The sequence below is a fragment of the Podarcis cretensis genome (genome assembly GCF_951804945.1).
Source record: "Podarcis cretensis genome assembly, chromosome: Z".
NCBI classification, from domain to species: domain Eukaryota; kingdom Metazoa; phylum Chordata; class Lepidosauria; order Squamata; family Lacertidae; genus Podarcis; species Podarcis cretensis.
In genome coordinates, this window is record NC_137184.1 from 27554708 (window position 1) to 27571279 (window position 16572).

Below are 16572 nucleotides of genomic sequence, written 5' to 3' on the forward strand. Positions count from 1 at the left end.
TTTCCAGACTTTTGTTAAAACTGATATGAGGGGTGGGAAGGCAAAGGAAGGAAGCAACACTAAAAACTTGGATGTTTGGAATGACAGATATTGAATGTCTCTCCTTGTATACTCATTTGCTAAAAAACCCCATGAATGACCTAATGATAATGTTCTTTATAAATAAAATGATTGTTCAATTGGAACAATGATGCAGCCTCAAGAAATCTAAAAGGAAAGCAACAAATGATAAAAGGAGAAGGTGAAATAAGATTTTATTGTGAAAGGCCTAACCAGGTTTACTTCCATACTTCCACCTTTTCCTCATACTGTGTTGGCTGGAACCAGAGAAATGTGATTCCTAGCAGCTCCAGGTGGACCCTAATGTGAACTCCTCCTGGTATACTCATCCTTAGATCTTTGGCTCCAGTGGTGATTGGTGCCCTTGGCTGATGGGGTGCAAGGCAGAAGGCCAATTGTAGGTGGAGCTAGAACCAGTGACAGCTGGAGCCAACTTACTCCTGTTTTGTCCCCATACAAGTTATACAAGGCCAGAACAGAGACTACCAAACAAGACCAGGGCCACCCTCTGAACCTGTTGTAAGTAAGAGAGCAGGCAGGTGAGAATTGGCTGACACAGTGGCGTAGCATGGGGGGTGCAGGGGGGCCGGCCACACCGGGCACAACATCTGGGGGTTAGGGTTAGGGGCGCAAATCCACAGGTTAGGGGGCACAAATCCACAGGTTAGGGGGTGCAAATTACTTGCCTTGCCCCAGGTGCTGACAACCCACGCTAAGCCACTGGGCTGACAACAGACTGAGGCAGGCAGTGCCCCATTTGCCCTAACGGATCAGCCTCCACAGTTTGGTAGCTTCCCATCTTTCCGCTCGTTTGCTCACAAAAGATTTCTGCACGTGTAGGAAAGTGGCCAAGGGCACTGTTGCCTTACACTCCACCCATAGGTCTCTCCATTTATTCCTTCTTCCCCCGCCCCATTTCCAATGGCTGATTTTTGCAGGGAGCAGCTGTCAGGTTCTAATCCCCAGTTAAATGGATCGGGTAAGGAGGTAGTGGGAAGGTCGCTTTTCTGCATGAGGGGCACCTGGAGAGTCAGATTCAGCAGCCTGGACCCGGTGCATGGTCCGAGTTGTGGCTCTGATACGGCAGCCGCATCTCCCCAAGCCAATTGAATGCGAGGCTCAGATTTCCTCGCCCATCCTTCTCTTCCTGCGGTCGTCCTCAAGGATCCTCGGGGTCTGCAGGCGGCAGTCTTCACCTGTTGCTTTTCTCCCCAATAATCGGCGTGTGTTTCGCTGCACCCTCTTGGCTGACACCGCCCGCCTCCTCCCCTCCCTTCTCCTCCCTAGCCCCCCCCCCCCCCCCCCGCCGCCGCCGCCGCGGAGCGTCGCTTGCCTCTTTCTCCCCGGATTCCCAGCTTAGCGGCATTTCTCCCCCTTTGCGCATTCTGTGGCCCCCATCCACCCATCTCCCAGTCTTTCGCAACCCATGAATATGGGTGTTTTCTGGGGAGAAGCAAGGAGACGGTGAAGACGGATCTGAGCAGTGTGTGTGTGTGACAGAGAGAGACTGGAAAATATTCGCACTTCCACCTCCCTTTTCGCCGCTTCTCGTCGAATCCCCTTTCTCCCATTTTGCGCTCTGTTCCCCATCCGAAGTAAGGATTGTCTCTGGGGAAAGCCTCCCCTTCACTTCCCGGTTAGAATTGGGCTCCTCTGCCCACTTCCCTAAATCCCTCCCTCCCGCCTTCTTTCTCTGCTTTCCTCCCAGTGCACCTGCACAAGAGTCTGGCAGCAGGTGAAGGCAGAGGCTTCGGCATCGGCAGCGCGCATGTCCTTCCTCCTCTTCCGGGCATGCTCATTAGCGGCCAAGGAGGCAAACCGCTCTGAAGGGATCGGGTTCTCTGCTGCCAGTCTGCCCGGCGCAGAGCGGCTGGGTGTGCAAAGGCGAGAGAGCGAGAGCAGTGACAAGGCAGCAGACGCGGCTGGGGAAGCTTCGCGTTTCCGAAGCAGCCTGTCTGCCTTTGCGGTCAAGCCGGGGTCTCCTCTCTCTGCTTTTGGCGCTGAGTCGCCCCTGCGAGGAGGACTGGGAAGGGGAGGAGGGATGATGATGCGGGCAATCAGCAGCAGCTGCATCCTCGGCTATGTGGATTTATATTCGCCTTCAGCGTAGCTGCCGCGCCGGGGAGAGGCACGACGAGGGCAGCAGCGTCGGCAGCCGGGCGCGATGGCTGGGCACCGGAGCCGCGCGGGGTGGAGGCGGCGCTGCTGCAGGAGCAGCAGCAGCAACTGAAACTTCCACTGGGCAAGCAGGTAAGTTTGGCTCGAGGGGGAGGAGGAGGAAGAAAAAGAAGAGGAGGAGGAGGGTTGGCTGGCTGGCTGGCTGGCTGGCTGGCTGGCTTGCTGGCTTGCTGGCTGGCTAGCTTGCGCGATGGAAGAGCTTGTGCGCGCGCCCTTGGAGATGCGATGGTCCCTTTCCCTCTCCTCTACCTCGACTCCGCTCTAACTGGACTTGACACGTCCGTGCGTGTGTGTCTGTGTGTGCGCGCGTGGGTCTGATGTTGCAGGAGGAGAACAACGGGAAGTCACAATCAATAAGGCTGCAATCCTGAGCTCACTTACTAGGTAGTATAACATGCTCAATTGGACGCGGTGGGGCTTGCTTTCGGTATGAATTATGCGCAGGATATGCTATGTGTAAGTCAGCCGAGATCTCTTAAGGACACTCCGACACTTCTGCTGCTGGGATCGCGACACGCACGCGTGCACCCCATGCACACAACCGTAGTGCAAACCCGCAGGAACCTTGCACACATCTTCCAACCACCCTTGAATTGTAGGTGGAATCCCCGCTTGAAATAAATAACCGAATGTTGTACACCAGGTGGTGTAGATTGGATGCACAGTCCCTTTGCTCGGACCTGGCATATGTGGACTGATGGGTGCTGTGGGTCAAGTCAAGGTGCAACAGTGTGTATTGGGGTGGTGAGGGGGGGGGAGAGTGATGATAATCCATCAAATACTCCATGTAAGAGAATCTCACATTCATGAACATATGCTTAGCGTGATGTGCTGCATTTTTTTAGACCCATGTGTCCAGCTTTGTGTGCAGGAACAGCAACTTTTGCCTGTAGACTGGTGTGCAACTTTGGTATTGTCTGTGTTCTAACATTTGCACTTCACATTGTGGGTTTTTTATGTGCTGCAGATTCTAAATGTGTCCAATTGCACACACATACACTGGAAAGATGCGGTAATAGACTGAAGTGTATTTGATTGTCATGTTTATAATTGAATTTGTACACTGTAAATTGCAGTGTGTGAGAGACGTACAGCTCTTTAAACAGATCAGTAGGCTATATACTGTATATACAATCAGAAATTATGTAGCATGTGTTTTAGCTATCTCCTAACATTTATTTTGCCTATAGGGGGTCCCCTTTGCTCACAGTTGTTGTATTATTGTCCTTTTATTACTGTAACTGTAGGTGCTATGCGTGTTCCTTTTAATTAATGTGTTTTTCTCTGGGATACTCTCACGTCAGAAAGACATTCCCTCTCAGGCCCAGATAGGAGTTCAGCTTTTTCATGTTATATGAGTATAATGATATTCAGCACTTGCATTTCTCTATCATCTCCCCCCCCCCCAAAAAAAAAATCAATTTAAATTATCTGTATTGCTTACAACAACCTTGTAAGGCAGTTCTTTGCTTTCATCTCCTTGTCATGGATGAAGTGATGGGATGGTGGGTTGCCTAATGAGTTCATGGGTTGAGATTTGAACTCTGGGCTCCTGGCTTTGCACTCTCATAACTGCTACAGTGTTGGCTCTAAAGCAGACATACTGGCTTTATTTGTCTTTATTAAAAGTGTGTCACAACACAACCATGAGCTTTCAACATCTTTAAAGTCAGCAGAAATTCAATTATTTACTGACTTGAAATTCTAACTTAGCTGGTGGGAAGGAATTTGTGGATGTGCTTTACGGATGTGCTTTACTAACAGTTAAGTGAAGACAGTCTTTAAGGGGGGGAAAGAGTGTTGCTTCAAGGTGTGGCAATATATTTCTCTCCAAGTTCCAGGCTCTTTGTGAAATCCAGGTTAGGGTGAATGAGAAGGCAGCTCCTAGTGACCTCTCCTTGCCTTCGTTTTCTCCTTCACCTTTTCCCAGCTACTTTCCAGTCTTCCTGGTGATATGCTTAGCAGTTTCCTCACTCTCGGCACCTCTGGTCATTTTCACTTAACACTTGCAATCCATCAATCAACGCAGTTGCTCTCATACACTCTTAGCTTCCTGCAATTGCTTCTGCTGGGCATTGAAAAAAACCCGTTGGGTTCATTATTTGGAAATGAATGATGATAGTAGCCGTTGTGTGTGTAGGAGGGAGAGCTTGCAGTTGTATTTTGTCTACGGTGGAGTGGAGCTCAAGCAAGCTTCAGCGGCTCTAATCAGCACCAGTAGAAGCATGTGGTTTTGATGGTGGAGTCTTTTTAATCAGACTTTCCCTTCCCCACCCCCAGAGGAAGGGGGCTTACTTCTGGGCAGATCAATATAGGACTGCACTAAATGATCATTTTATATCCTATGGTTGCAGTTTACAAATACTCAGAAATCTATCTTGGTTGTATGGAGCCCTTCTCTGCAGCTTAATTGTTGAGATGGATGACCTGTAGTGTAAATTTGTTAAGTCTTCAAGGTGCCATGAGACTCTTTGTTATAGTGTCAAAAATAAACCCAGCTGCTGACATTGCCCTGAAGACGCATCAAATATGCCTGTTTTGACTCTGGGTGCATTTGCAGAAATAACGGCAAGTGTGCTTATGTGTTTGCATTTCTCTGTCTATTAATTACTTGAACTAAACAACACAGCACAGAATTGATTTCATATATGCACCCACATCCCTAGCTGTGGCAAACAGAACAGCGTAGGAATATGAAGTACTGAGGAATATTAAGAGTGAGCAAGCTAGCTACTGAATAAGGAGGAAAAATAAATATTTTTTTATTATTGGAATTTATTTTTCCATCTTTCTCCCACATGCTGTGCATCCTTTCTGAGATGCAATTCTATGCTCTGATTGTTTTCGAGTGAAGGGAAAGTATCTTGCCATGTGAACTATGTGATGTTTTATATGCCCATCTTCTAAATAAAATATACTAAATTAAAGGAGTGTCTTCAGCTTTGTAGAATATGGTCCCAGATATTTATTAAGATGTACAGGATGTGTATATAAAGCACATGACAGAAGCATTAAACAGTAGGTTTCTCCTACATGTTCTTATGATACATGGATTTAAAAACATATTTGATGGTCTTGCTCCTTCCCCGATAAGTATTAAATTGTAACTGGTAGTAGAAGTTTTGGGTTGCACTCAAATAATTTTTACACCTATTGAAATTAATGTACCTAAGTTAACCATATTCATTAATTTAAATGGGTTTACTCTGAGTAGGACTACCATTGCATACAACCCTTTGCAGTCCTCTCCCCACTTTCCTGAGAGTAAGCTTTACTTAATACAGTGGGACTTATTTCTGGGTAGACCTGCATAGGATTGTGCAGTTAATGACTTGCATTGCATTAAGAAGGTTGCAGTCCTCACTTCACTTACCTGGGAGTAAGCTTCATTGAGTTCAGTAGGAATGAACTCTGAGTACACATTCTAAGGATTATGCAGCATGTCCCATTGTTCAGTGGAGTTACTCTCGGGAAAATGGGAAGAGGATTGCAGCCTTTTTATTTCATACCTGCCTGCAGTGTATTAAAATTGGTAAGCTTAGAAAAAACCAGTAGCCTTGAACTTCATAGTAATACTTTTAGCAGTGTTTATGGCATTATTTTGTACTGCTTAGAGCAATCAGTGTAATGAGTGTAAAACTCAGGATTCCACACTCCACAGATAAGGACACTTACCTGGAAATTTTTAAAGTAGCATTAATTTTCATTGGGACAGGGAGCAAAATCCCAGCCCTTGCCCACATTCTTTGATGAGTTGTCTCAGTGCACTGGATAATAAGGTTAAAAGCAAACAAACACTACCTGAACATTTCTGAGGGAAATTCTCTCCCAAAGACACACAAATCTTCACAAGCGTAAAGATTTTCCACTATCATTCGTTGCCAGTATGCAGCCTGTTTGCTTTTATATCACATTATTAATTTCTTTCCCCCACCCATTCTGCACAGATACTTTGCTTCCTCCAAACCCACCTGCAATTATCATTCTCTTGCAATCCAGCTAGTAATTAGTAGAATAGATGGCTTAGATATGCAGATGATAAAAGATATTGTGTTCTTGTGTTGAGGCAGTGTTTGGTATAATAGTGATACAGTTAGCTGTGAAGCGGTACTATAAAGCCTTCTAGCACATCCGAAGGGGGGAAATCTTTTTTGGAAATGGATTTTAATTGAGGGGAAATGACTTGGCTGTCCCTCTGAAGTGGAAAATGAGGACAAAATGTTTTGAGAGTTGATGATATCCCCCCACCCCCGGTTGTTGTTGCCAGCAAGGAGGTGCATAATGAAGATGAATTTCCGTCTCGTAATACATCTGCAATCTGGTTTCAGGGTTAGTGCTGTAGAAGGATTCTGTGTTCATGCTTCATACTTCTTCCTGCCTTCCTGCTCCTGTGCATGCTTGTAAAAATGTTTTTGGTGCATTCTTGCATACATCCTGTTTGTCGCCACCTTTTTGTGGTCTGTCATTTTACTACAGGGATCGGGAGCATTTTTTTCAGCCTGAGGATTGCATTCTTTCATGGGCAACCTTACTTGGGTAGGGCGGAGCTCATGCAAATGATGGGTGGGGCCAGAGGCAAAAATGGGTGGGGCAGTTGTCACAACTCTTACCTTTTGTGCAAAGCTGCATTCCAACCATGCAAAAGTAAGAGGTCTTTTAAAAATCTGCTTTTATTTACTGCATTTATATCCCTGATTCTTCTCCAAGAAGCTGAAGGTGGCACACATGGTTCTCCCCAACATCCTTTAATCCTCACAACAACCCTGTGAGGTAAGTTAAGCTGACAGGCAGCCCAACGTCACTCAGTGAGCTTCATGACTGAGTCAGGATTTGAACCCTGGTCTCCCAGGTCCTAGTCTGATGCTCTAACCACTACACCACATTCACTCTCTTTTACACCCACACACCCACACCTACCCACCCACACCCACACCCCTCTATCCAAATAAATATGACCACAGTTCATAGGATACTTCCTAGCCAGGAAAAAGAAGTTCGTAGAGTATTTCCTGGAAGAGGTGTTGTGGCCTCAGGAGAGTTCCAGGGGCCAGTTAGAAAGGCCTTGAGGGCCACATTAATCTCCCTGGGTCTCACCCCTGGGTCCCCACCCCTGCTCTAGACAGGAGTGTCAGAGGGTCAGGTAGATGTGATGTTATTGATTTCTTTAGTCTCTGTGTGCTGTTGTGTGTGATTGTTAAACAAATATGGAAGGGGAGAGTAGAAGCATATTGGGAGCATGGCATGGTAATGTGTAACCTTTCCCACCACCCCACCCCCATAGTCCTGGTCTGTATCATCCCCACCCCCTGCCTGTTATTAGAATAGGATGAAAGCTCCCACTTCTGCCAATGAGAGCATTTCCCTCATCGCAAAGAGCAGACATAGAGGCTTTGGATCAGAACCATGGTACAGGCAAGCCTCAACTCAATTTGTCACTGTTCCAATCTGGTGTCTTTTCCCAACATGTAATCTGTTGTTGTTGTTGTTGTTGTTGTTGTTGTTGTTGTTTTTGTTTGATTAAAAAAATAAAAAATAAAACATGCAGGGGCTAAAGACCTGAATAATGTTTTATCTAATTTGGTCCTTATTCTGCAATCTTCCTTGCCCTTTAGTCTCTGGGAATATGTGGGGATCAGTGGAATGGTTTGAGATGTTTTCCATTTGTTTCAGTGTTGTGCATAGCAGTCTGGATTACAGTGTTTTTCACCATTGCACTGCTTTTCACTGACCTGTGTGCTGCACTGTGTGGGTTTAATGAACATGAGATGGAAGTCCTTCATTCAAATTTGAGGTCAACCATGCACTCATCATGGATGCGGGTGGCGCTGTGGGTTAAACCACAGAGCCTAGGGCTTGTCGATCAGAAGGTCGGCGGTTCAAATCCCCATGACAGACTGAGCTCCCGTTTCTCAGTCCCTGCTCCTGCCAACCTAGCAGTTCGAAAGCATGTTAAAGTGCAAGTAGATAAATAGGTATCGCTCCGGTGGGAAGGTAAACGGCATTTCCATGTACTGCTCTGGTTCTCCAGATGCGGCTTAGTCATGCTGGCCACATGACCCGGAAGCTGTACGCCAGCTCCCTTGTCCAGTAAAGCGAGATGAGCGCCGCAACCCCAGAGTCATCCACAACTGGACCTAATGGTCAGGGATCCCTTTACCTTTACCTATGCACTCATCACAGAATTTAAGGCAAACCATGTATTTGTAAAGGAACTACAGTCTACCATGAAATCTTGCTTGTAGAGTATATCAGGAAAGAGTAACCTAACAACAACCTTGTGAGGTAGGTTAGTACATAAGAACAGCCTGCTGGATCAAGTCTAGGCCCATCTAGTCCAGCATCCTGTTTTCACAGTGGTCCACCAAATGCCTGCAGAATCTGAGCACAAGAGCACTCTTCCCTCCTGTGTATTCCAGCAACTTATATTCAGAAGTTATACTGCCTCCGATCACAAAAACAAAGCAGAGCGAACATGGCTAGCAGCCATCCATAGCCTTCTCTACCATGAATTTGTCTAGTCTGCTATTATAGCCATCAAAGTTGGTGGCTATTACTTCATCCTGTGAAAGTGAGATCCATTCACAATGTGAATAAATCTTGGGCTGAGATAACAGCTGGTCCAAGGTCATCCCCTGAGCTTCATGGTGGAATGGGGATTTAAACCTCATTTGTGAATATATAAGTTGGAAGCCACATTGGGAGTTTTTGATGCTGAAAGGCAGCATACAAACATTTGAACTCAAACCTGGTCTGAAACTTGAAGCAATGCAGCACACTAGGTGTCATTTATGTGAATAGATCTGAGCAGGTAAGACCCTGCTGATATAGTAGGTGATGTTATTAGAATGTTCCGTGTTTATTAGAATGCCAGAGAGAACTGGGTTCAACATCTACTCAGGCTGTGGAGTTCACTAGTAAAGGTAAAGGTACCCCTGCCCGTACGGGCCAGTCGTGTCCGACTCTAGGGTTGTGCGCCCATCTCACTTTAGAGGCCGGGGGCCAGCGCTGTCCGGAGACACTTCCAGGTCACGTGGCCAGCATGACGAAGCTGCTCTGGCGAGCCAGCACCAGCGCAGCACACGGAAACGCCGTTTACCTTCCCGCTATAAAGCGGTACCTATTTATCTACTTGCACTTAAGGGTGCTTTCGAACTGCTAGGTGGGTAGGAGCTGGGACCGAAAGACGGGAGCTCACCCCACCGTGGGGATTCAAACCGCTGACCATGCGATCGGCAAGCCCTAGGCACTGAGGTTTTACCCACAGCGCCACCCACGTCCCTGGAGTTCGCTAGGTTATCTAACAACATATACTCCCATTTCCAGCTTCCTGCGCTTCAGTTAAAGCCCATGGGGAAATGTCATGAATTAACTCCTCCCATGGAACTTTTTCAGATCAGGAAGTGTGGGCAATTGGGGAGACTACTGAGTGCTAGAGAAACAATCATTGGGAAGGAAAACACCCAACCCAATGAACCCAACCCATCTACCTCACCATCACCCCATCTGCACTATAATGCAGTATTATATTACTTTGATAGTCATGGCTACCCTCAAAGAATTCTGGGAACTGTAGTTAGTTAAGAGTGCTGAGAGTTGTTAGGAGATACCCTATTCCCCTTGCAGAGCTACCATTCCCAGAATTCTCTGAGAAAAATTGTAGCTCTTTGAGGGGAAAAGAGGTCTCCGTAACAACCCTCAGCATCCTTAACCAACTAGAACCCCCAGGATTCATTGAGGGAAGCAATGACTGTTTAAAGTGGTACATGAGTTTTAAATGCATGATGCAGATTTGGCCAAGTGATAAGGTCGCTCAAGCTTGCACAATAATTATAAAGCACCCTGCGGTGGAAAAAACAGAAGCTTCTTTTGTGGGGAAAGAAACCTTTTGATAAACTGTAGGGCATTTTTCACACAGCATTAGTCTGAAGCGGCAGGTGCATGTATCTCTCTCTCTCTCTCTCTCTCTCTCTCTCTCTCTCCCGCCCCCCAAAAAAATGTGGGTTGTGGAATTTACCTTTAAATGGCTAGGCAAAACTAGAACTAGCTAGAATTCAGCATACATGTAGTCCAGTTCAGGCATTTGTGAGGATAGGAGACCATGTTCTGGTTGCTTTCAGACAACCTGTTCATTGAGTAAGTTTGCACAAAGTTTGTTAGGAAGTTAGATGGAAATGGCTATTAAGGGTCCACTCCAAAGTGTTTGCTAGGAGCTTATCTGATGTTACACAGAGTGATTGTAGTTTCACATCATTTTCCATATTGCTAAAAGTTTCATGGGGAGGGGGCAGATTTATTGTGCAAGAGCGTCAAAGCAACTTTGTGAAACTTTCACTTGTGAGTATGTGATTGAATTTCTGCTGAAAATGGTGAAAACCTGGATGTCCTCTTTCTACTTGCACCCCTCTCTGTTTGTTCAATGATAACTCTCTGCAGCAGGTAAGACTTTTGTACCCTTGGAGGCGCCTGTTGAGAAAATCCTGGAAAATCAAGGTTCCAGGGTTCCACTGTAATTCCAAGAGCAGTCACAAAATCTTGCAGTTTGTTTCAATGTATCTCTGTTGTGCCCTTCAGCCAAAAGCAGTTCCTGGGGCAGTTTACAAGAACAGAATACAACAATAAAAATTGGTGCCATAAAAAGAAACAAGAAAATGAAATTGTAGTGAAAAGCAGGAGAGGGGGAGTTTAAGCCCCAGAATTTAAAAAGCCTGAACAGTATGATAACATCAACAACAACAACATTGTCAACAATTACACTACCTGTTAGCCCTGAAAAGATAGCAAAGAAGGTGGAGGGAGTTCCATAAATGAAGCACCACCACTAAAAAGAAACTCTGCCCTGTTTCCACCCACCTGATAGAAAGCTATTCATAGGTTGCAATGCTGGACTGTGGAGATGGTGTGTTACCTACTCAGGTGTAGGATTATGAGAGTAGGATAATTCAATAGCACTCAGAGCACGTATACAGAAAACTTCAGTATTTTTTATTGTATGTGCACATGCATGTCCATACACACCACGCTACATAGAAAATACTTCCAGGAAGCAGCCTTAGAATTTTTAGCAGTGCCAGGCAGCAGCAGCAGAAGAAGAAAACTGGGGAGCATCAATGGGGGGAGGCTGTGGTGAAGCGCTGTTGCTTAATGGTGAAGCCACCTGCCTTGCTTGCAGAAGGTCCCAGGTCAAATCCCTGTCATCTTCAAGTAGGGCTGGGAGAGACTCCTGACTGAAATCCTGGAGAGCTGCTGCCAGTCAGTGCAAATTATACTGAACTAGAGGGAATAGTCAGACTGTTGGTCCAGGTTTCTATGTTCCTGCTTTGGGCTTCTCCTAAGTGTCTGGTTGGTGACCGTGGGAAGCAAGATTTGATTCAATAGTCTTTGGTCTGGCCCAGCATGGCTGCTCTTGTGTTCCTACCGACCCTTCAAGTGTCCCTTTTTTTCCAGGGACATCCCTGATTTAGAGAAGCCATCTCGGTTTCTGATTTAAAGAAGAAGAGGAGGAGTTTGGATTTGATATCCCGCTTTATCACTACCCTAAGGAGTCTCAAAGCGGCTAACATTCTCCTTTTCCTTCCTCCCCCACAACAAACACTCTGTGAGGTGAGCGGGGCTGAGAGACTTCAAAGAAGTGTGACTGGCCCAAGGTCCCCCAGCAGCTGCATGTGGAGGAGCGGAGACGCGAACCCGGTTCACCAGATTACAAGTCCACCGCTCTTAACCACTACACCATGCTGGCTCTCAGAATGGCTCTCTTTGATTCCAAAATGTCCCACTTTTCCTTAGGATGTCCCTATTTTCATTGGAGAAATGTTGGAGGGTATGGAGTTATCTGACCCCCGAGCCACCCAGAGTGGCTGGGGCAACCCAGTAAGATGTGTGGGGTATAAATAGCATTATTATGGAATGGAAGATCCCTATTTTCATCAGAGAAATGTTGCAGGGTATGTTCCTATGTTATTCAGTTGAGCTCTTATTGGTTTAAGCAGGAGTGGTAAGTACCTGCTTAAAAGCTTCCCACTGAAATCAATGAAGCTTCCGTGTGCTTTACTCTTTGTGGATTATATCTAACATAGGTGGTGGGGAGAGGGGAGATATTTGTTTCAGACTCTCTAATTAGAACATATTTCTCATGGAAGCATTTCAGTGTTAAGGCAGATCAAGCAGTGCTGAGTGATTTGTATGCTTGCTCTCCTCCAATTTAAATAGTGAATTACAAAATGTCAACCTTTCTAATGCTTCTTTGCAAACAGTACATACACCGCAGGGTTGTTTGTCTATAAATTTTCATAAAGTATCTTTTGAATAATACATTTTTGAAACTGTTAACCTTATCATCAAAGTCTGAGGAGGAGGAAGAAAATATGTCAGGCCCAAGGTCCTCATCCCGCAAGATTGATCCTTGCATGGAAGCTGGCTGTTAAGCCTACATAAAGGGAATCCATGTCTGGTAAGCAGTTGCCTCTTGAACTAATAACCAGTGCAGTTAATTTGCACTATCAAAGACTATTGGCTTTGCTAGGTGACCTGATTCTCATGCTCACCAGCATTTGTGTGAGGTACCAGAGTAAGCTCAATATGCCTGCTTATATTACCTATTTCCAGGGGGTCCTATAAACTGTGCCATCTTTGGGCAGCTGGCTACCCCAGAAGGATGACCCCAAAGGACACCTTCTCCATTTGTTCTCTGAGAGTTGTGAATATAAAAATGATGGTCACGCCCTTGCCCCACCTCTGAAGGGCAAATGTCCTTTGGGTTACCCTTCTGGGGTAGCAGAAGCAGAGTTGCTCTTCAGAGGTGGGACAAGGGCGTGACCATCATTTTTATATTCACAACTATCATAGTAGGGTTTTTAGATGGCTATACACTCTAGTAAGGGTAGGGGCTAGAGGAAGCTAGTAGCTGAGTATTAACTGGCCCTCTGTAAGGAGCCTTTTATACAGCTGCCCAAGACACTAGTTATTCTAACAGCATTAAGTGGATCATGGCATTACTGGATCTTGTGTGCCCATGTTGTGTAGTGCTTAGTGTCAACTGTGCTTGTCTCATGTACCCACTCAGCCATAAAGGTCATTGGGTCAGTTTCTTACTCTCATCTTCAGCTACCTTGCAGGATTTGTGGGGAGGAGAACCATGCACTCTGGTTTTTGTTCCTTATGGGTAAAGGCAGACCATAAATGTGCTAAATAACTTGTTTTGTAATTTAATTGTAAGCTACTTTGGCTCCTGGCTGGAATCTTGGTTATAAATATAATATTAGTTGAGATAATATTACTCCTTCTTCTTTAAAGTAGGCTGCAGCCAACAAAGTCCTACTCTGTAAAGTTAATGGACCTAAGTTGGTCTTGTCCCTTCAGTGGGTCTACTCTGAGTTGGATACAGCACAGAATGCTCAAATTCAATAGTTAAAATTAAAAACCCAAGTGGGACCTTGGACAATAGATTGTTGCAGCATAATCACATGCTCCTGCTCAGAATGTTAGTCATACTCTTTTCCAAGCTACCCCATTCCACTTCCTATCTACCTCAATTCCTTCCCAGTTTCTTCCTGCCCAAACAGGCACTTGGCATTCTACAACTACTGAGCATGCATGGTCCTCAACAAGTTGCTTTGAGTCATTCCTCCTTATGGTTCTACCCCCCAATATATAAGTATGAATATATGTGTGTGTGTGTATGCACATTCATACTTGTGCAGTATTGTGTTTCTTCCAAGCCTGCTAATACCTCCTCCTTGTGTATGAATGGTGGCATTTTGACTTCGGAAGGACTGGCACTTGGAGAATTGAGTTTGCTATTAGTATATGTGAAATTCTATTTCAGGCATACGTTCCCTTTCTTCCTCTGCCTGTTTAAGTAAACAGACTTTAGGTCAGGGTGTCAGAAACCTCCCAACGCATTGATTTTAGACTAGAACCTTACCAAAAATACAAAAATGAAGGCGCAAAGCCATCTTTGTCTCTGTCTACTGCTGTCTTACTCCTTGTTTCCATGTGAACGGTGAGTGGAATGTGGCAAACTGGATAGAAATTTCAAATTAGGGATGACTTAAAAATCTTTTTTACCCTATTTCTTTCTTGTCAGGCCCCTGTTACCATGGGAACTGGTTCAGAAAGGCAGCGGGTAGTCAGCGGTTGAGTGAGAAGTGTTACCCGCTACACTTGGATTCTACCTGCCTGTTGAGCAAGACTTCAAGCTTACCGAAAAGCACAGCCTATGAGATAAAAAAAGGAAAAAAAAGATGAAGTCTTTTTAAAGGCAGAGAGGACCCCTCTAGTTGGGCTACCCACATTCCATGCCAAAGAAAATCTGAATCCTTCGCTGAGAAGTGTGTGAATTAAGCAAATCTTCATGCTCTCTATATCCTTGCAACAATTTCAGTCCACTAATCTTGAACTGAGCAGGACTTAGGATGCCTTGTGTCATCTGAAAGGGGTTGGTGCTGTTTTATTTATTTATTAAAGTATACGCCACCTTTCCTTGATAATCTCAGGTTGGGTTACAACAATTTCTGTGTAAAACAATACAATACAATACAATACAATACAATACAATACAATACAATACAATACAATACAATACAATACAACCAGGATGTGGGTGTGTGCAAATTAAAAGCCTTGCAATAGTGGCAAATGCTATAGAAGCTCACTCTGATCCTTTATTGGGGACCTCTTCTCAAACACTCGCAAAATCCAGACTGAGTTGCCCCACCCTATGACCCGTGCAAAAGGCTGGTTTGGGTGCTTTCTGAGAATTCACAGGGCATTGACTACATATATTCAAGCCTACCTCTGTATCTTAAGCCCTAAAAATAAATCTTTATGGAAAGAAGCTTACCAGGTTGCTCATTTTCCTGTGTCCAAACATAATGCCAAATGGTTACAATCCTGAACAGCCATAAGCTTTGGACTTGGACGCTCCTTCCTCCCTTCCCTTCACACATGTTGGGAGTAGATGCATAATAGGTGAAACCTATGCCCTTGCCAAGCTCAGTCCTAATAGCAAATATTTTTTTGCAGCTAACCAGGAACCAAAGCTTCTAATCCTTTCCCCCTTTATTTAAGTACCCTTCACCATATGGTCCCATGGCTTCACCTTCAAAAACGTAGTGAAAGAGGTAAGTCTTCACCTTTCTCCTCAAAGAGTGTAATGCGAAGGTGAGACTCAACCTTGTGGGAAAAGAATGTCTGAACACTACTACTGGTAAGTTTCTATGGACTGTTAAACTCAGAAAGCAGTCCCATGGGGCTGAGGGGAGTTGTAGCCCAAATCCTGTAAAAGAGACCAGATTTGGAGAAGGCTGGTTTAGAGACTACTGAAGGTTTATGACAGTTAAGCCTTATAATATGATGATAATTTCTTCTTCTCTTATTAAGAAATTGCCAAAGCATTCTTCTCTCTTGTTTTCTCTTCATGACTGTCCTGATTTCTCTCTGAATGGCATCTGTTTTAATTTGTATGTGGTATGTAATATAGCAATAGGTGCAGAGTAGATAATAATAATATTTATGATTATTAAATAAGAATAACCTGGCACCTGCAAGGGTGAAACTTATTTTTTAATCATTTCTTATGAAAAGTTTTCAACATAAAATTCAATAAAAATCCCACTAACCTAGAAAAGAAAAAAGAGAAAGAAGGAAAAATAAGGAAATGAAGGAAATAAGGAAGAAGAGAAAGAAAACAACAAAAAGGAGATTGCAAATCCCTCTGTCGAAATTATATGTTAACCATTATTCCACATATAAAAGAGTAAATCCTCCCAGCTCTCACCTGAGAACTGCCCCCTCTTCGTCCAGCCTCCCACCCTGGAAAATCAAGGCTGAAGTGTCTGTTAAGCTATGCCTGCTGTGTGCCCCATCTTCAAATGTTAAAATTGCAGCACTTTCACTCCATATTGCAATATGCTTTGTGTTTTGTGAAGTTCATAGAAGCAATGAAATCTTGAGTGCACCCATTGGCTGAGAATGGTGTGATGCCTTAGAATGTTTCATGAATATTCTTTAGTGATAGAGAATTAAAGAAGGCTACATGGAATGTTCAAGGACATTCTCTCCTCTGAGTGAAGTGATAGAGCAGTTGAGTTGGAACTGAAAACAGCACCATGCTAGGAGAATCTGTGCTGGCAAGATAGGATTGCTGAGAGAGAGAAAAGAACCCAGGAGCTGAGCTAAAAAGCTCAGGATGGTAAACCTTCCTCAAACAGTCAAGTGAGGTAGGTTGGTGATGAGCCCAAGTGAGCATTTGTGTCTCCCCAGTCTAAATCTGCCACAACAGGAAAAAGAAGGAGCTGGGATCAGTGGCAGACTGAGACACAGGAGTCAGAGCAAATA

The 16572-nt window shown here is 44.8% G+C and overlaps 1 protein-coding gene and 1 long non-coding RNA gene across 10 annotated transcripts in view; one reads left to right on the forward strand and one right to left on the reverse strand.

Moving 5' to 3' along the window:
* The window catches only part of LOC307207744, a 962945-nt gene that overhangs the window by 541375 nt on the left and 404998 nt on the right, over positions 1–16572 (reverse strand). The window lies entirely within an intron of this gene.
* The window catches only part of TENM1 (teneurin transmembrane protein 1), a 399682-nt gene continuing 384928 nt past the window's right edge, over positions 1819–16572 (forward strand). For all 9 annotated transcript variants that reach the window (XM_079961576.1, XM_079961584.1, XM_079961581.1 and 6 more), the window contains exon 1: positions 1819–2310. The gene's annotated coding sequence lies outside the window, so the exon portion shown is untranslated. The remainder of the gene's footprint in view (positions 2311–16572) is intronic.